Raw genomic sequence first — 21,602 nt, forward strand, 5'->3', positions numbered from 1 at the left:
CTCGAATAAGTTCATAAACGGAATTCAGACCTGTCAAAAAGGAAAATACTCTTTCTCGAGAAAGTAATTTTCTATAAGCAGAAGCATCATCAACATTTTCCCAATCAATAGTCCTATTGTGGTCCAACTCCTTCCACAGATGTGAGAGAAGAATAGTAAGCTGTAAGAGATTTTCCCCCTTGCTAATAGGCTGATGATTCAACTTGTAATTGATAGATTATAGTAAAATGCCTTTATTCCGAATAAGTTGATTTTGCTTGGCCCCAAATCTCCTTAGCCGTTTCAGCCCACATGAAGTTTCTTCTAAGTGAAGGCTGAATGGAAGAAACAAGCCAGGACATGATTAAATAGTTCTCTTATTCCCACTTGTCACAGTCATCTCCCTCTGTATTAGGTCTTTTGGTCTTCCCAGATATCCCAACTTTCCCTTGGCTCCAACAAACATTTTTGTACTTATAAACCACTCCAAGTAATTTAACCCATCAAGAAGGACGATGGATACTAGGAAATTAACATTCTCCATGCTGCTATTAGCACTACTTTGTCTTCCGGAAAGATTAGATGTGACTGAACTATCAGTTGACATGACTAAACAAATTTTTAACAGTACACCTTTAGGTCCCGAAACCGGTCACACAACTGATACACTTCTAGGAAACACACCAACAGCTGAATAAAAGATGAAGAAAAGAGCTAAACTGAAGCTCAAACAGCGACACAAACAACTCAGAAGGCTTCTAGCACCAAGGAAACATTTTTTCAAACAGTTGGAGGGCAACAAACATGCCAGATTTCAAACTTGTTTTCTGCACAAAATTGGTTTACTACTTCTGGTCTTCACACAGTTATCAAACACTTTTGACATAAAAAACACCAAAAAAACTCTTCCTTCGAAGCTCACACAACCTTCCTACATGTGCTGGAAGGTGAAACACCACCCACAAGCAAGTGACAACAGGTCCTATGACTAAGAGATGAGAGCCGATCAATTCAAGCAGATTACAGTGCTGCATCCTTTAAGAAAGCAGATTGCTTTAGAAGATGAGAAGAAAAAAAAAACATTTTCTATGAAAGTTTATTCTCTGATACCATGTAATCTGTCATAGATACCTCATGTGAGAAGAGAAGAAATAGAATAGAAGAGGAGAAAAGAAGAGAGCAGAGAAGAGAATAGAAGAGAAGAAAAGAAGACAGCAGGATGTAGGAGTTTGAATCCTGTTCGTTCAGAGAGAGGACCCCTCTGACCCCTTTTATTATTAATAAAGAGAAAAATTACAGAGAAGTCCCTGGGAATAGGAAAATTACGGAAAGACCACTGCACCTAAAACACATAACAAAAAACACCTTACAACAGTTACCACTTTGAGTTGGCTCAATATTCATTTCAAACATAAAGTTAAATATTAGTTTTTGTTTTTGTAATAGATTATTTGGATGATCTATTACAACCATTTACATTTATGAAGCTTTGAATCTTGAGGTTTATAGGACAACTTTAGAATGCATTCTTTTGTCTATAACCTTAGTTTCTTAGCTTTGTTTAATGATTTTGAATGTTCAAAAAGGTGTGTCTATGCTTCTTTTATCATTTCATAAAATATCATTCTATATTTTGCATATTTTGCATATTTTGCAATGTTTACACCATGTGTAATTTTTACAATATTCCCATATGATATTTCTTACATGTTTCTTATATTTGGAAAATTAACATTTACACCGACACCAACATTTTAAACCTTGGGGACGAATGCTTCAACAAATTAAAGATCAACAATGGGAGATGGTTCAGGTTAAATGTTTAAGCCTGAGGAGAATGAGAAGAAATGATCACAAGTCTCAAGAAGGAAATGATGAGGATTGGGTTTGGGTGGTTGGTAGACACAATTGCACAGGAAAGAAGAAAGTGGTTTTGAGGGCCACAGATGATTGGGAGGGCTTTGAGAAGCACTGAAGCTCTGATAGCTGTGAGGAGATGATCATTTCAGATGTGCAAAGTGTTGAGTTGGGCCGATTTCTAGTTATTGGGCCCAGTTATTTAGCTCTTATTTTTTAAGTTGTTAAGTTAGGAAGTTGTTGGGCTTTAGGCCCATTAGCTTATGTTTTTAAGTTGTGACTGTTCAGCTACTTTAGTAGCCGCCCTGCTAAGGGCATTCTTGTAATCTCTTATTCTTTTAAATTAAGTATAAAATATAATGAGGGGTTGGCGACCAGACCTAATTCAATTCTGGTTGACATCCTACTCTTTCTTTCTTCTCTTTTCTTCTCTACTGCTGAAACTCTTCATCTTCTTCTTCTTTCTCTTCACAAGGAATTCATCTAGATTTCCAAACAATGATTTCTACTTGGTATCAGAGCCAGGTTGAAGGTTCCTTGAGCTGTTATCTCATGTAGCCTAGATCGGCTGACTACATGGTGATTTAAGAGGCTGATCAAAGATCTCAGGTAAGCCCAGTGTTGGATTTTTTGGTGGATCTGTTTTACCCTATAGCTGGTCTAGGGTTTCCCATCAAAATCAAGAAAAACTGAAGAAAGGGGGAGAGTCCCTGTTTCTGTTGGACTCTTTAGTTTTGACCTAGGAAGTGGCACCTTAATTTAGGGTTCCTTGAGTTTTCTGTAGGGGGCGGTTCAAGTCTTGCCTGATTTGGAGGATTTTGGAGAGAGCGGATGCCTCTTCTCTCTCTTCTCCCGTCTCACAGAAAAGTAATCTTTTGTGGGAGGACCATCTAGGGCACCAAAAGGGTGTCGTTGGTACCAAAAGTGATTTATTTGATATTCTTGCATATTACAGTAATCTTCTATCCCCTTTTTGAGAAGTATGGAGGGTAACGGAGTTGAAAACAAGTCCGATAGTGAAATGAGCCCAGTGGGAGGAGGTGTTTGAGACATTTTCGGGGCTGGGACCATTACTACAGTTAAGTTGGATGGTTCAAATTACTTAGAATGGTCACAATCTGCAAAGATGGCCATTGGTGCTCGTGGGAAGTTAGGGTATATCACTGGTGAAGAAGCGAAACCCGAAACTAACAACTCCCAGTGGGTACAGTAGAGCTATATGGTGATGCCTTGGCTATGTAATTCCATGCTGCCCTATATAAGTAAAAACTTTTTGTGGGCAAATACAACTAAGGAAATATGGGATGGGGTTGTAGAAACCTATTCACAGAGGGAGAATGTTGCTAGGACTTATCAGTTGAGAAATCAGATTATTGCTACAAGGCAGGGAGATAGACCCATTGTTGTATACTTTTCAGCCCTTAAAACCCTGTGGCAGGAGATTGACCATTTGGAGACAATTGTTTGGGAAATCACTAAGGCTGCAACTGCCTACCAGAAGATCCTAGAGAAGTATAGGGTGTTTGAATTTCTTGCTGGCCTTAACCCTAAATATAATATTGCAAGATGGCACATTCTTTCCAGGGGCAGTGTTACTCTCTCCCAGGCATATGCCTTTGTGTCAGGGGAAGAGAGTAGGAGAAATGTGATGACGAAAAATTCTGGGTTTGATCAATCAGCCATGGTTAGCACCGTGAGGCATATGCCTTTGTGACTACTGTAAGAAGCCTAAACACACAAGAGATACTTGTTGGAAGCTTCATCCCCATCTTGTGCCAAATAGACTCAAAAATAAGAAGGGAAATGCTCACAAGGCAGTCACTGGTGACATTCCGATCCCTCCTATTAGAACTACTCTAGAGTCTGTTGCAGTAAGGGCCGAATTTGAGAGGTATGGGCAGTTTCTGAACCAGCGGGATACAACCAGTTCTAGTTCAGCAACAAGTGGACAGCCAGGTACAGGTGGTTCTGGTGGAGCACACTCTACTTCCTTTGCTCACATAGGTAGTTCACATGCCACTACAAATTATGTTTCTACTTCAAGTAAGGAGGGACCTCCTTGGATTATAGATTCTGGAGCCTCGGAGCACATGACCCATAGTTCCACTATTTTTTCTTCTTACTAGCTCTATTCTGGCAGAGACAGGGTCTCCACAACTGATGGATCTCATGCTCCCATTGCTAGGAAGGGGTCTGTCAAGATAAGTGATTCCATTTCCCTACCCTCTGTCCTTCATGTTCTTAGATTGAGTACTAATCTGTTATCTGTTAGTAGTTTGATTAAGAACCTGAACTGTTCAGTAATTTTTTTCCTAGTCATTGTATCTTGTAGGATCTAGATTCAAAAAGGACGATTGGGAGTGGTCGTGAAGTGAGTGGAATCTACCTCCTGGACGTGCTTCCTCATTAGAGTCATCATGTTAGCAGGGATAATGAGTTAGGGTCTGTGAGTCAGATTATGCTTTGGCATAATTGTTTAGGTCATTTCCCTTTTTCTTCTTTGAGTCTTTTGTTTCCAAAGGTATTTGAGTTTGTTAGTTTGTCAAGTTTGGAGTGTGAAGGTTGTTAACTTGGAAAGCATTGTAGACATTCCTTTAAAGCTAGTAATAAAAGATGTTCATCTCCTTTTGATGTTATTCATTCTGATGTTTGGGGACCTTATCATGTTCATTCTATGGGTGGTTATCGATATTTTCTCTTATTTGTAGATGATTTCTCTCGATATTCTTGGATTTACTTGATGAGATCCTAAGATGAGGTACCATCCTTGGTAAGGCAATTTCATCAGATGGTGCTAACACAGTTTGGAACACGAATGAAGGTGTTCATATCAGACAATGTAGGGAATATTTTGAAAAACACCATGCTTCATATCTATTAGAATATGGTGTTGTCCATCAGAGCAGTTGTTCCTATAGTCCACAGCAGAATGGTGTTGCAGAAAGGAAGAACAGACACATTGTTGAGATTGCAAGAAGAATGATGATCACATCTACAGTTTCAGTTCGATTTTGGGGTGATGCAGTTCTCACAACAGTATTTTTGATTAACTGGGTGCCCTCTCGTATACTTGGATTCAACACCCCATTCAGCCTCCTTTTTCCTGAGGGGGAGATGTTCCATATTCCTCTCAGAGTGTTTGGGTGTGATTGCTTTGCACATATTCTTGGTGCTCACCGTTTGAAGTTTGATCCGAATGCAAAGAAGTGTGTCTTCCTTGGATATGCAGAAAATCAGAAAGGGTACTGCTGCTATGATCCAGCCTCTGGGAGTCGGTATGTTACTATGGATGTCACTTTTTTTTTTTTTGAGTCCACATACTTCTCGAAGAATCCTTCTCAGGGGGAGTGTTTTGGGGAAGTGAGTGAGAAGTCTATCCCTCTTCCATTCTAGTTCCTATGTCCACTCCTATGCCTGATCCTCCTATGTCACCCACTTTACCACCTCCCTTGCGTCCTGAGTGAGTAGTCTATCCCTCTTCCAGTTCCAGTTCCTATGTCCACTCCTGTGCCTGATCCTCCTATGTCACCCACCTTACCACCTCCCTTGCGTCCTGCTTCTCAGCGTTACTCACGACGGAGACTTCACAGGGAAATTGATTCCATTGTAGCAGAACTCATATCACCTCCTGTCGGTTCCTTAGAGACTCCAGATTCAGCTGATACGGATTCAGGTATTCCTTTTGATCCTTCTACTGTTTCAGTTTCCATTGGTTCTACTAAACCCATTACAGATAACCTAGACCTTCCTATTTCTCTTAGAAAAGGGAAGAGAAAGTGTACTGCTCATTGTATTTCACAGTACCTATCCTATAGTGGACTTTCTCCTTCCTACCGAGCTTTTCTTTCTTCTCTTGATTCTGTGTCTATACCCAAGGGTGTCAGTGAGGCTCTCTCCAAACCAGAATGGAAGACAACTATGTAGGAAGAGATGGAAGCTTTAATTAAGAATCAGACATGGGAGATTGTGGACCTATTAGAGGGCAAGGAGATTGTTGGATGCAGATGGGTTTACACAGTCAAATATAAGGCAGATGGAAGTATAGAAAGGTATAAGGCCAGACTTGTTGCAAAAGGGTACTCACAGACATATGGCATTGATTACATAGAGACCTTTGCACCAGTTGCAAAGATGACCTCTGTTTGAGTACTTTCTCTTGTTGCCACATACTCTTGGCCCCTGTTTCAACTTGATGTGAAGAATGCTTTTCTAAATGGAGATCTTCAAGAAGTGTATCAAGGTTTAAAATGTCGATGTCGATGGAAATGTCGCTTACCAAAATATAGGACATATGTCGGAAATGTTGAGGGGAAATATTGTAATAATTAGAGACATTGTGGAAATATTATGAAATATGTGGAAATATGCAATGATATTTTGTAAAATGATAAAAGAAGCATTAATACATATTTCTAGACTATTATCTTATTCCCAACCATTATATAAAGCTAAGAAACTAAGATCAATAACAAATTAGTAAATGACGATTTACTGATTTATTATGCATTTTGATGTTTTACAAGGTTATCTGATATTTTCTTTTCTTATTTTTAATTCTGATTTATTATAAATTCTAATATATTTATTTCACACTAGTAAATAGAAATACATTTATTCTGATTTTTAAATATTAAAGTTATAATACATTATGTTTTATTATAAATTTAATAAACTGATTCTCCTTTTTGTAGTATTAAGATTATGATAAATTCTGATTTCTTATAAAACTTAATGAGTTTATTATGATTTTTAATACTAAATTTATAATAAATTATGATTTAGTATAAAATTTAATAAACATTTTCTGATTTTAATAAATATTTTAAAAAATACTAACTAGTTAATATTTTATTACTTGAAAAATATTTTATGTTTTATATTATAAAGTAACTAATTTATTCTTTTGTTTTTATATTTTGTTAATTCTTTTTTAGAAATATTTTATTTGAAATATTAAATAGAAATTATTAATGGAATAATTTATATTAATATAGTATATTATATTAATATAATATACTAATATATTATATTATTAATGTACATTAGTTGACATCCTATCGACATAATAGGAAAAGCTGTCTTTTTTTGGTTATTTGGACCGATTTGGTCGACATTTCTGAAATATAGGAAATGTCGATTGAAATAATGTAATTTTTATATTACCATCCATTTTCATGTCGGTGAGCCTCGACATCGACATATGTCGGGCGACATTAGCGACATTTCGCGACATTTGAAACCATGAAGTGTATATGGATCCTCCTGCTGGTTTCTACAGTGATGCTGAAATGGGAAAGGTATGCAGACTTAAGAAGTCACTTTATGGCTTAAAGTAGTCTCCCAGAGCATGGTTTGACAGGTTCCAGGAAAGCCTTGGTTGCTTTTGGCTACACTTAGACTCAATCTGACCATACCTTGTTTATGAAGCGGAGGGGATCCTTGGTGTCAGTCCTAATTGTTTATGTGGATGATATTGTTGTCACAGGGAATGACCCAAGTGAGATTGATTGTCTGAAGAAGAATCTACATAGAGAATTTGAAATTAAGGATCTTGGAGAACTTAGATACTTCTTAGGCATTGAAGTTGCAAGATCAAAACATGGAATTTTTATCTCTCAGAGGAAGTATGTCTTGGATCTTCTACAAGAAACAGGGAAGCTTGGAACAAAGGCAATCGATACTCCTATTGATTAGAATCACAGAGCTAATGCATCAGAAGGTGAGCCAATAAAGGACATTGGGAGATATTGAAGACTTGTGGGGCGGCTACTATACTTGTGTATGACAAGACCAGACATTTCCTATGCAGTAAGTGTGGTCAGTCAATATATGCATGCTCCACAAGTCCAACATTAGGAAGCTGTTGACAGGATTCTTGCTTATTTCAAGGGACACCTGGGCAGAGGCATATTGTTTATTGATCATGGACAGTTGAAACTAGAGGCTTATATAGATGCAGATTGGGTAGGATGCCTTGATGACAGGAAATCTACTTCAGGAGTATGCACCCTTGTTGGGGGTAACCTTGTCTCATGGAAGAGTAAGAAAAAAATAGTGGTGGCAAGATCAAGTGCTGAAGCTGAATACTAGGCCATGGCACATGGAGTTTCATAACTTCTTTGAATCCGTTCCTTGTTAGGAGAGATTGGTGTATAGGCAGAAGAACCTATGATGTTGTACTGTGATAACTAGGTAGCAATCAGCGTTGCCCATAACCCAGTTTAGCATGACCGGACAAAGCACGTTGAAGTGGATAGACATTTCATCAGAGAAAGGGTGACTTCTGGGGAAGTTTGTCTCCCATACATTGTTTCTAATTTGCAGCTTGCTGATGTTCTCACAAAAGGTGTTGCAAGGAACAAGCTAGAGCATGATCTACGCAAGTTGGGAATGTGTGACATTTACTCCCAACTTGAGGGAGAGTGTTGAGTTGGGCCGATTTCTAGTTATTGGGCCCAGTTATTTAGCTCTTATTTTTTAAGTTGTTAAATTATGAAGTTGTTGGGATTTAGGCCCATTAGCTTATGTTGACTGTTCAGCTACTTTAGTAGCCGCCCTACTAAGGGCATTCTTATAATCTCTTATTCTTTCAAGTTAAGTATAAAATATAATGAGGGGTTGGCGGCCAGACCTAATTCAATTCTGGTTGACATCCTACTCTTTCTTTCTTCTCTTTTCTTCTCTACTGTTGAAACTCTTCATCTTCTTCTTCTTTCTCTTCACAAGGAATTCATCTAGATTTCCAAACAGTGATTTCTGCTCAAAGCATTGAAAGCATTGAGAAGAGGTTGGAGCTTGATGGACTGCCTGTTAACATGATTTGTTTTGGATCTTTCTTGGTTAACATTCAACCTGATGAGGTACAAGTGGGTTGAACAATCTCAACAGATCAAATTGCTGAATGCTTAGAAGGGAGAAGGGAGGAGAGGTAGAAGATGTGGAGTTGTAAGGGGGGATAGGAGTTGTAGGATGGGAAGGAGAGGAGGGGTGGCTCCTAAAAGGGGTGAAGACAAGTTTTCAGGAGACATTTGCTGCACAAAGGACATGGGCAATGAGGGAGAAAGTGGTTTGCAGGAAGGTTGTGAGGATTCTTGAATATTGAGGTTCCAATCAGAAGGCTTGGAATTAATCTGGGTTGGCAATGAAAGATTGCGACCAACAATGATGCCAATTGTGATTCAATGATGTTGAGGAAAGCCTTTGTGTGCTCTAAGTCTCACATTGTCTGTCACTAAAATTTTTTCAAGACTAAAAGATGGTTGGGTAGGGGCCAGTCCTACAAACAGATATAAGAGAATTTGTAGGAAAAAAGGATCAAAGGTCAAGGTTTTGAATAAGGAGGCCGTTGAGGGGAGGGGAGTTGAGTTTCAAGATCTAGGTGGGGTGGAGCTTCAGCCTATTGATCTTACCTGAGGAAAGTTTAGTGCTAATTTCACAGGTTGAGAAGGAGAAGAAAGGAATCTGTGACATAGAGGAAGGAGTTGATGAGGCTCTATCAGTTAGTTAGGATTAGGGAGGGGGAGCAGAGATGAAGAGTTTGAATGATAGGAATGTTAGGGTTAGTATGTAAGAGCTTAGGCTTGTTTTTCTGGGGCGGTGGGGAGTTCACAAGTTTGGCCTTTGAAGCTTTTGAAAAGGGGAGAAAATAAGAAAGGCTGAAGTTGATCGTAGTAGGGGAAGGAGGAGAGGAGGAGAGGTGTGGTTCAAGGAAGGAAGCAAACAGGAAGAAGGTGTTTGAAGCTGATGATCATCGTTGATGTCAGGCAGGGGAGGGTTACTCTGATGTATTTGTGCACCTTTTCTTTTGTTGTTTTGGTTGGTTTGGGTGCTGTGTTAGCACCCTAGTGTTGAATGTACTCTTCTCTTTTCTCTTTTTAATAAAATATTTTCTTTTTATTATAAAAAAAATCAGGTTTTTTTACCCAAGCCCCTCAAACTTCACATGAATGAGGGGTCAGTGAATTGTTTTTTCTGACACTTTAGTAAGATTTGGTTCATAAATGTTGATAGTTCCTTTATCCATTATCCCCAGTGTTAATGGTAGAAGCATATTGCCATTCTGAGCTTGCAAAGAAATGTCGCCGTTTGAATATCCAGGTGGACAGCGATTGTCTTAAGTCTATCTTAGTCGTGTTTCAGTTAGTGAGTCTGAAACTGAGTTTGTTGTAGCTGATATCAATTAGGAGTCTTCTTGCTTTGAGCAAGTCTTTTGGTCTTTTGGGATTATTTTCCTAGGTCATGGATTAGTCCAGTTCATTACCTCTTTAGTTCTTAATGCAAGTTGTTGGGTGAATGTTTGATAACTTCAAGCTGAGATTGCTTCACCTCTACAGTCCCTGGATTTTGTTTTGGACTTGGTTTCTCATGCTTATTATTGATACATTTCCCATTTTCACATTTTAATCATGCACCTTTATATTTCTGCATGATGCATGATTCTTATGACATTGGTTCTGTATACTCTACCAAAATGGAAAATCTTTGGTCATAATTACTTGTCAATTTTTCCTTTGTTGTGCTTACAAATTCATTACTGCAATTGAGTAGCTCTTGTGCATATTGGTATTTCCTACTGAAATTATTTATGTTAAACCGCTACTCTTAAGCAGAAATCTGAGGAGGAAGTTTCAACTGAAGCATGGCTCTAATGTTTTCTTTCTGTTAAGTTGTTAGTTTGCTTAGTTTTGATATGCTTACGCATATTAGAGTGTTGTTTTCCTTTGTTGGTTTCAGTACCTTGCATGACTTTGTAGAAGTACTATCAGTGGAAGAGAAGAGAAGTTGTTTTTTCAACAATGGAAGATGAGCAAGATCAGAAAAGTCATCAAGTTAAATTATGGTGCCTTGGCCTATTTAGAAGAGTAAGATTTTCAAGATCATTCTCTCACTTTTTCTTCTTCTTTTTGCTTGTCTTCTTATATGTGTGGTTATTAAATTTCTGTCAATTATATAGAACAACTAGAACACCTAATTTTAAAATGGGCTATAACAAGGACGAGAAGCCTCTTATTATTGTGTTGCTTCATTGATTTCTTTTATTTGACATGTATATTTTTCTCATTGAAAAGGGGGCGATCCCAAATGAAATTACAAAAATGATGTTTATTGTTTGTGTTATTATTGTACAGTTTATTGTATTAGGGGCATACCTTCCATTTCATTTTATTTATGATCACCCTAATTATAACACGAGGGGTGGCCACCCACTGTTTTTTTGCCTTCGGAATGCTATTTCTCTCTTCTTTCACTCTCTAACTCAGATTTGAACCAGAAAACATGGTATCAAGGCTGTTGGGGTATCCTACAAGGGCTACAGGGGTCAGACATGAGTATTCATGCTTATGGAAGTTCTTGGGAGTATTGGTTTGAAGTCTCTGCACTTGTATTAGTTCTTTCTCTTGCTGGACTGTTTTTTCTTGTTGGATTGATCTGGTTATTGCTGGAGAAGAGAAAACTGAAAGGGTGTTTTTTTTCCCTGCTATATAAAAGAAATATATTAGCTATTAGAAAGAGATACAAAATTTGATACTGGTGGAATTCAGTCAGGTATATGATCCAACCAGATATCTGTAGATAAACTATGCTTAGCAAACTGGGCCATTTGAAAGTGTTTAAATCCTGTGGTTTGGGTGAGTTTGGGATAGGGATCAATCAGCACCTCTAAAACCTTATTCTAGAAAGAAGAAACCTTTACAACAGGTCTTGATTTGGCATAGTGATGGTACTGGGGATTTGGACTGAATTGGACACCAGGGGTAATTTTTTCATTTTACATTTTTGTGTGGGTCCAATGATATGATCTGGTTTTTCTATTTATGGTTTGTCCATGTTTAAAGTTTCAGAGTCATTGCATGAGTAGGATTGTAGTTACTGTGTCTTTGAATTGAAATAGGATCTGACAGATTAGTTTGAGTCCTACTAGGATTACTATAAGTCTAACAGTTCTCCTAGGATTATTATGAGTCTAGAGTCTGTAAATATGTATGGACGTTTTACACAAAGATCAATGAAGTTTATTGAGTTTTCTTGAGCTTATGCGAATTATTGTGAGCGATTCCCATACCCTAGAGTGATTCTGGATATTGTCTCTTTTCTCTCTTTTTATTTTCTTTCTTATACCTTCAAGAAGCCATTACATGCATCAATAGCCATAAATTTTTTATCTAAGAAGACCACTCAACATTCTCTAAGAATTGGAACAGTGTTTTAAAAGGCGTGGGGGTTATACACCTAGAGGTGCCTCTAGGCGAGGTGCTCCCAAAATGCCTAGAGGCACAAAGAAGTGTGGAGATCTGTGATATTTAGGCCTCTTTTATAAAAGTATATACAGAGGCATATGCCTAGCAGGGGGCGTGCACCTTTTTAATGTCTTATATTAGAGGTGTGCAGTTCACATGCCTTAAGCTTTTACACTACTCTATCATTTCTAAGTTCTTTCTCATGAAAAAATTATTATTTCTAAGTTTTAATTTGGTGGGTACATGGAAATATTGTAGTCCTTGTTATATATGCTATCACAAATTTAATTTACAAAGGGAGGATATGACCCTCCAATGTCCATTCTATTCATTTGCTACAAGAGAAGAAACCCAAGCTAGGGCTTGATTTGCTTGACAAACCTATGACTACCTCCAACTTCAAGCTTTGACTTGCAACTCTCTTCCTCGAACTGACTATTACAGGTACATATATGCTTCTTCTTCTTAGATGCAAACCAACCCAAAAGAAAAAAGATATTTCAATCTGTAAATCGAAGAAAAGAAGAGAGGATAGTAGAAATCAGAAGATGAAGATGGTGAGAGAAGAAGGGAGAAGGAGAAGAGAGCTCGATCAATTCTCTCTCCTTTCTCCTAGTTACTTTTATTAATCTAATCTTAGTAGACATAATTACAAAGATGCACTTAATGGGGTTGCTAGTAAAGGTGCCAATGGACTAATTTTGGGTTGGACCTCGTCCAAATCAAAGGTGTTATGGACGGATTGGATGATCTAAAGGTTTGTATGGATTTGGACTGGTCCAAAGATAATGGTCTATAGAATTTGGACAAAACTAATGAGTCTGAAGGTCCAGCTCCCTTTGATTTGAAACTTCTAAAATTTCGAAGACTATGGTTTCACCGCTCCAACCTCCGGTGATTGAACAAACAACCAAATAAGGTTTTTTCTCTAGCAATATTCTCCTCACTCTGATAGTATTCCCAGTGGCATTCCCCTCTCTCTGGTGATTTATCTCTTACTCTCTGTAGTGACAGCAGTCATTATTCCCTCGTTCTCTTACTCTCCTTGGTGATCCTATTTCTAGCAATTCTCTATCTCGCTTCTCTCTATCTCCAACAGTAAGGTCCTCTGCGATTTGCTCATTCAGATATTTCATTGCTCCTTTGTCATTCCAAATGAGAAAACGATGAATAAAACCATTTGATTTGAACATGTTATTAGTTGGATGTAAATAACCTTTTATCGAATTGGATTGTTTAAATTATAAGCTAGATGGAAATAATTTTCATGGTTGGGTACTTTGGATATTGCAATTACTTTTTTTCTATATTTTTTGATAATTGCTTTTCTATTATATTTGGAACACTAAAAATGATACAATATTTAATAATATTAGAAGATCAAATCAATGGATTTTATTTCATATCTCATACATCATTGAAAGCCAATTAGTAAATGACTAAATGTTAATAGTCAGAAAATTTCTGAATCAATCTCATGCAATTTGAAAATGATTTGAGCCATCAGGGCTCAACTTAAATTTGGTATCCAATTGGATTTTGTTTTTAATTTTATACTAGAAGAGACCTATTCAACGCACAAGATGAAAATGATGAAGGGATTTATGGAACCAAGAATGAAGGGACTAAATGAGTGATTGTATTGTTATAATAACTGCATCCATGTAAATGGGGGTTTCAATGAATTGGGTTTGGGTTGGACCCTATCCAAATCAAAACCAATTTGAATGGGTTTTACTGCCCAATAAGATAATGTTGAATAAAACCAGTCCAGACTTAATGGACTTGTTCCATCTGTAATGGACTTATGTTGGATTGGATCAGGTTGGACCAATATCCAACCTATTGATAGTCCTACTTGTAAACAAGTTCCTTGTTCCATGGAATCACTCTTTCCTGAGTATTATATTTGTTTACTCTATTTGATCTCTTTCAGACTCTTGGGAACAACTGAGCTTATTTAATATTTATTACTTATTAGTACTTAAGTCATAAGTGTTACCATATGAATCTCATTAAATTTTCTTGTATTTCATGTTAGTGTGAAAACCGATTTATTTATTTTCTATTTTGATGCATTAAGGATGGATGAAAGAGGGTTAAGTCTAAAGTGTGGGAACACTTAAAGAAAATAAAATTGGATTTTGAGGAGTAAAGAGCTATTTGTAAACATTGTGAAAAACAATATATAGGAGGAAGTTCTAAATGGATGAGCCACCTATAAGGGCATGTACCAAAATGTTCGACATTAAAAGAAAAGGGCACTAGTGAACAAGAAATTGTTGAAAATTTTAAATTCGAACAAAATAGGAGTCGAATGGATTTAGTGAAGATGATAATGAAGCATCAGCATCCTTTTAGCATAGTTGAAGAAGAGCATTTTTCATATATTTATTAATAATCTTCAACCATTATTTAGGTTTGTATTGAGAAATACAATAAAAATGATGTCATAAAGATTTACTTAGATGAAAAGGAGAAGTTATATAAATGTTTTGATGGTTTGTCTTATCAGATTTGTTTAATTACTTACATGTGGACTTCAGAGAAAAAATTGGGGTATGGTTGTTTAACGACACATTTACAGATGATAGATGGGAGTTAAAGAAGAAAATTGTTGCATTGGTGGCAGTTGGGTGTCCTCATGATGGAAAAATTTTATATGAAGTTGTTATGGAGAGGTTGTTGACTTGGAGCATTGATCAAAAATATGTTTTATTTCAGTTGGCAATGCCTCTAACAATGATGTTATGGTTAGAGAACTCAGGAATTTGAGTCTGTTAAGGGTTTGCTTTCATTGCATGGTGACTTATTTCATGTGAGATGTGTTGTTCACATCTTAAACCTTATTATGCACGATGGGTTGAAAGAAATATTTCCATTGCCGCATAAGATTCGAGAAAATGCTAAATATTTAAGGTTGACACCACATAAGAAGCAAAAATTTGACAATGCAAGTAGCCAAGCAAAAGTATATCATAAAAGAGGGGTGGTTGTTGCTTGTCCAACGCGATGGAACTCCACATATGACATATTGGACACAACTTTAGATGGGCATTGTAACATATTACTACAATCTCATTTACGGAGAGACTGTTGAGAGGCATGTTATAAGAGTTAGAGAGGCACTAAATGACTTAAATTCAGAGTATGTGGGTATTGATACCGAGGAGAGGTTGCCTGCAGGTTTTAATAGTGCATCTCAGCCAGTAGGATTCGTGGTGTTGTAGATTTTTTGAGCGGTTTTGATCGGTGGTTAATTGAAGAGCTTTAGAATATTATCTAGGAATCAGAAGTCAGACTTGGACTTGTATCTTGAAGAAAACCAGTGTTCTGAAAACCACATTGGACCAGCTGGTTGGATTGGTTGAACCTTGACCTAGGCCCCTGGTCGGTTCGGTCATACTCCCAAAATCATAATATGTAAAAACTGGACAAAACCAGTGATCCAGACGGTTGAACAAAAAAACCAGCGACCCAATCTTGGTTTCAAAAAAACCAGCTGGTTTTCTAAAATTTTTTAGCACATAAATGCAAATTTCTGAAGGCCATAACTTTGCGCTTGGATATCCGATTGGGGTGATCTTTTTTTTTTTTTAATTTTGGAAACTTTTCAAGATCTACGTGTTCCTAATGTGCAAAAGGTGCCTTGCCCCACTATTTTTTCTAAAAAATGCCTTTTTTTCTTCAAATCTTAATTTTAATATAAGGAAATAAAAACTAAAATAAAAAAATATATGTTATAGAAGAATATAATTATATATTTTGAATATATTATAATCTAGTATATAATTTATAATATATTATATATATAAATTACACACACACACAGTTCAACCTCTGGTTATCCCGCTTGAACCTTTGACCCATGAACCTCTCCCTTTTCTGGGTCGATGCCCGGTCTGACTTTTTGAACATTGAGAAAAACTATTTCCTAGAGGTGAAGAATTTGATATTTTGAGATTTGGCAAGTTGGTGATCCCAAGCTTCCGAAACTCTCTAGATTGGCATGTGATATTTTGGAAATTCCAGTATCCACTCTAGCATCCAAGGGAACATTTAATACTGGGGGTAGAATAGTTGATCAGTATCATACTTCATTACTTCCAGAGACGATGGAGGCTCTAGTTTATGGGCAAGATTGGTTAGAAGCTCCAACTACAAGAAGTGAGTTCAAAATTTGATCTTGAAGCAACAACTATCTCTTCTATATGTTTCTGTTTATTTATATATTTTTGTTTCTAATGTGTTTTTGGTTGTGTATGGTAATGTTTTAGAATTGGATCTTGAAGCAGCTGCTACCTCTCCTATATGTGTGGCTTCTGCAACTATAACTAACTGAACATGTAAGTTATGGCAAATGGCCTATAATCAGCTTATTGATTTGCAAAATGTTGGTATTTATCTAATTCGACTGAGCAAATGATTTGTTTCAGGATATTGGGGCATATGCCATGCATCTAGGTTGGACATTTTTTCTTCACTGGTAATTTTTTTTCTTATAATTTTTTTATAAAATTTGGATCGGATTGGACCTGGTCCATCTGTAATCTGATTATATTGGACTAGGTTGGGTTAAACCAATATCCAGTCCATTAACATGAGATAAGAGTAAGGGTGTCAATGGACCAGGTTTGGGTTGGACATAATCTGAATTAAAACCAATTTGAACAGGTTGGACAGTCGGTCCAATAAGATATTGAATTGGAGCAATGCAATCCAATCCAGTTTGAACAGGTTGGACAGTCAGTCCAATAAGACATTGAATTGGACCAGTCCAATTCAGTCTAGGTTGAACAGGTTGGACAGTCGGTCCAATAAGACATTGAATTGAACCAGTCGGATCCAGTCCAGGTTAGACAGTCCAATAAGACATTGAACAGGATGCCCATTATTTTTGCTTCAGTTCGAAAATTAATTAAAGTAGATAAATACCAAAGTTGATAATTGGATAAGCAATTCAGAATGAATTGGTTATTCGTAGGTTTGAATTGTAAGTTATAGTCTATATTTTTCTTTCTCTATTCTAATAAACAGTATGCAAGTTACTTTTGTTTGAATATATTTAGGGTTATGATTTCTTGAAAAGGATTGCTGATGTGATTGGCCAATCTGATAGGAAGAATCTTGAGCTATCAAGTGGATGAGCATTGCTTCTCATATACTGGAGTTCATTTGCTGGTGGTATTTCTTCTTGAAAGTAAAACCCATTACTGAATGTTAGTCCCAGCTGTATGGGATCTTGGAAGGGGTGGACTCGATACAGACCCAGCTTTTGATTTTTTTTTTTTTTTTCCGCAAAGTGGCAGCTCTGAGACTAAAACCTGTGTTCCCATGCTTGTCATCCCAAGATTTTACCATTACAATGAGTTGAAAGACTTCATGCAATAATTATTCTCTGTTAGCCATAGATATGGATGATAAGTAACAGAACTGCATGAATATTAATGATAATGATTGTTATTACTACTCTTTACAAGTTAACAATTATTGGTTTTGTTCTTGCATCTTCTGTAAGTGTATTTGATTGGTTATGTAGGAAACATGGCTAGTTTGATAGTGGGAAAGTGGGAAGAGAATAGAGCTATTACATGTTTATTCAGAACCGGTTAATTGGTAAAGGAGGTAAAAATAGACCTTGGAATTTGCAAATCTACATCGATTAAAGATGGTTCCCAACAAAAATCAGGGCAACAACTGGCTGCTATACGGATCTGCTAAGATCTAACAACCCTGCAAGGAGGTCAAAAAGAACCCATTAACCCTTGGTTTTCCTTTGGGGATGCAGGATTCAACTGAATTGGATGCTTCCTAGAGAGTGGAGATTGTCCTGTGAAGGACTAGTGAACTATAGAAGGCCTCATTCATCATTATCATCATCATCATCATCTAGGATTGCTAAGTTGTGAAGTGTCTACTGAAATCCTACATCTTTGCTATTTCTTTCAGCAATTTTTATGCCATTTTTGAAAGCTAAATACATTTATAAATATTAATGATAATGATATTTAATAGGAAATGCTTAGAAGACAAAATTCATCTTTCTAATGATGAGAGCAGTTGAGGGTTTATTAATTCATATCCTTGTAACTTTAACATGCTTCAATTGTTAAAATTTAATAAGCACATTGCACACCCTTTTGTAGCTTTAGCATGCTTCAGAAACACATTTGTCTCACCTTAGACTGGTAAAAATAATTTTGGTTAATGCTTTCTATTTGAGGTAGTGTGTTCAGTGAGCTTTGAAGGATTGATAAGATTGCCTCAAGCTGTGAATAAGCATGAAGTGTTGTGTTGCTTGGGTTTCCTGTGTATTTATGATGCTTTCTATGAAGACTGCAATATCTGAACGCTTATTATTATCTGAACACTCTATTATAATCTGAATTTATTACTGGTATTCCACCTGGAGAAAGTGATTAGGATTGGAGTACGTATTACCAATCCAAATATGACCTGTTGGATTGTCAATGGCCACTTTGTAGTACTTCATGCTGCCTTCTCTCTGGATATTTAGGTCATCTTCCAGTTTTTTGCCACTGCGAATTAGGTGGCTGGCACATAATGTTTCTTTGTTAGATTACATGATGTTTAGCAAGATTCCCACAAGATGCTTTGGTATCAATGGATTTCAAGCTTTTCATCCATTTGAATTGCCCTTCTTATTGCAAACATTCTGGTATAATTTAATAATTTTTCTAATTACTGAATCAACACCTATTCTATTGCTATAGGCAACACAAATCCTACTTTGGCTAACCTTGTTAATCTGTCACTGACGGTCAGTTTGATGCTTCTCTATGAATGCCCTTGCTTTTGCATCCTCCTTCCATATTTATCTTGACCCAAAATTCTGATAGACATGATCACCTAATCATCTTGTTTGTTTTTGTCTTTCACTTCTTGATTAACCATGGAACTCCCCAAGCCCAATGAACTTTGCCCTTGGAAATTATCTTGGAGCAATAGCAGCTAGCTTTCCTTTCTATACCTTTTCTGTCTTACTTCTGGTCCATTGCTCATTGGTGCCAGAACCTCACAGTACAGATTGCAACAGGTGTTGGTTCTTGGTGGATGTTTAGTTGTGGGGTTATGTGACCTTTTAGCCATTCAATTGTGACTTGTGAGTTGTGGCAACTGGCATGTTTCTCTGGCTATCTAACATAGTTAATTTTGCTCTGCCATCGTTGGCATGTGAGGCCTGATATGTCAAGGTCTCTCAACTACTTTGGTTACAACGTTTTAGATATGCAGTTTTGCTTTTTCACTTTGTTGTGCCTATGTGCTTATGTTTATATTTTGTTGCAATTCTTTAGTATTAGTGGAATTAGCATGTTTCTCACTCATGATATAATTCCATATATTTTGAGAAATAGTTCAATTTGTGTTTTTCCTTCAAGTTGTCTAGTTATTGATCAGTGGATAAAAGAAGAAAGAAAAGCTCAAGTCATCTAATAACATATGATGTCTCCTGTGTAGGAAAATCAGCTGGGAGTTTAGAAGCAAGAGCAGACAGGATATTTGTTTCCTGGAAGGTGGTTGTAGAGGTTACATGTTTGCATCGAAGGTTTTTGAGGAGCTTGAGTCCGGCATGATGTTTGTTGAACTAATGAGTATGGTGTGTAAAGAAGGATTTCTAGTACAATCAGTTGCCTCACAGAAGGGTCAATTGATTAGGTTGATTCATGGTGAATTTTCATAACTGACCCATCGATTGGATGGTTTGTATTGATGGGCATGATTGCAGCATGTATCCTAAGGAAAATCTTAGTCTTGTAAAATACCCTTTTTGCAAGTCTTAATTAAAAAAAAAAAATCATAGAATAGAGTCCATCCTTAAGTTTAATGGATAAGGTCATGCATGTACAACTGCTGGTTCTTTATAGTTTGCTGCTATTCAAGTCTATTCAATTGCATGTTCTGTTCTGAAACTATAGAGTGATCCACATAAGTTTAACAAAGTCCATTTGAGCTTCAAAAATTTGTAGGCCCCACATTTAGATATTTTTTTGGCTGCATATCGTGGTGTTTCATTTTTTGTTTCAGTTAGTAGTTGTATGGTCAATCAAAGAGCAGAAAACATTCAGTGTTAAAGGTTCCATGCATCATTGCATCATGTATGAGACATTTGATTAGAAAAGATGAAAAACAAAATGAGGAAGGCAAATTTTTAGATTTTTTGTGAAAATTTTAATATATTTCTGCATTTTTTTAATTTTCTTTGTTTTTATGTAATTTTTGAAGTTTTATTTTGTTTGGACTGAATTGGGTCCTATCTGGTCCATTTGCATTTCAGTTGGACTCAATTAGATCTCGTTTGTATGGATTTGGGCTGGATTTGGTCCAGTCTATTTGTAAATGGACATATGTTTGGATTGATTTCGCCCAAATCCGGTCCAATTGACACCCCTAGCTGCTAGCTCATAACATGGCATAAAGGAATGAAAGAAATAGTTAATAAGCCCATACGGATAAGGCCCATTAACATAAATATAAGAAATAAAAAGATACTAGGGCCCATCCAACCAAGTTTCTCTACACTCTCCCCCAAATTGAGCATAAATATCAATCATGCCTAACTTGTTTATATGATGTAATATCTTTCCTTTTGGAACTCCCTTGGTCAGGACATCATCTATTTGTTCTTCAAAAACAACAAATGAAAAACAAACTTTTCTTGAAGCAACTCTCTCCCATATGAAATGTCTGTCCATCTCAATATGCATTGTTCTGACATGTTGAATAGGGTTATGAATAATGTTGATGGCTACTTGATTGTCACAATATAACATCATTAGCTTTGACACAAGTATCATCTATTTGTTCTTCAAAAACAACAAATGAAAAACAAACTTTTCTTGAAGCAACTCTCTCCCATATGAACTGTCTGTCCATCTCAATATGCATTGTTCTAACATGTTGAATAGGGTTATGAATAATGTTGATGGCTACTTGATTGTCACAATATAGCATCATCAGCTTTTCATAATCAATGGCCAATTCTTCTAAAAGAGATCTAAGTCATAAACTCATAATAGCTCTGATATTCTATGAGTCATTGTCTTATACTCTGCCTTAGTAGAAGATCTAGCCATCACTGGCTACTTCTTACTCCTCTATGGAACAATGTTTCCTACAGCCATAGCATTGTAACTTGAACTTGAGGTGGATATTTTGCCATCAATACAATTGACCCAATCTGCATTTGTATATACCTCCAACTTTATGTCCATGTTTGGCAAAAAAAATATATTTCCTTGGAGTTCCCTTCAAGTAACACAATAATCTTTTAACAGCCACCATATGAATATCTCTAAGAGAGTATGCATGAATTGACTGATTACACTTACTTCATAGGAAATATCCAACCAAGTGATGAAAATGTACATTAACTTCCAAGGTTTTAAAAACTGACCCAGAAATGAATTCATTATAACCTCTAGTTTCTAGGTCAATAGTTCAACCGTTTGGATTGAATAGTTCAACCTGTTTGAAATTGAAAACCTCTCTATTAGACATTAGACTATT

The 21,602-nt window shown here is 36.6% G+C and overlaps 1 protein-coding gene across 3 annotated transcripts in view; it reads left to right on the plus strand.

The window, feature by feature from the left end:
• Nucleotides 1-19,905, plus strand: part of LOC104596695 (septin and tuftelin-interacting protein 1 homolog 1-like) — a 39,706-nt gene extending 19,801 nt beyond the window's left edge. For 2 of the 3 annotated variants that reach the window (XR_016076579.1, XM_010257948.3), the window contains exons 2-6: nt 10,570-10,697; nt 16,185-16,241; nt 16,352-16,420; nt 16,511-16,560; nt 17,144-19,905. The gene's annotated coding sequence lies outside the window, so the exon portion shown is untranslated. The remainder of the gene's footprint in view (nt 1-10,569; nt 10,698-16,184; nt 16,242-16,351; nt 16,421-16,510; nt 16,561-17,143) is intronic. The other variant, XR_016076580.1, reaches the window with a different exon arrangement.
• The last annotated feature ends 1,697 nt before the right edge of the window (nt 19,906-21,602 follow it).

Source organism: Nelumbo nucifera, chromosome 5 (genome assembly GCF_055504915.1).
Source record: "Nelumbo nucifera cultivar China Antique chromosome 5, China Antique-T2T, whole genome shotgun sequence".
NCBI lineage: Eukaryota > Viridiplantae > Streptophyta > Magnoliopsida > Proteales > Nelumbonaceae > Nelumbo > Nelumbo nucifera.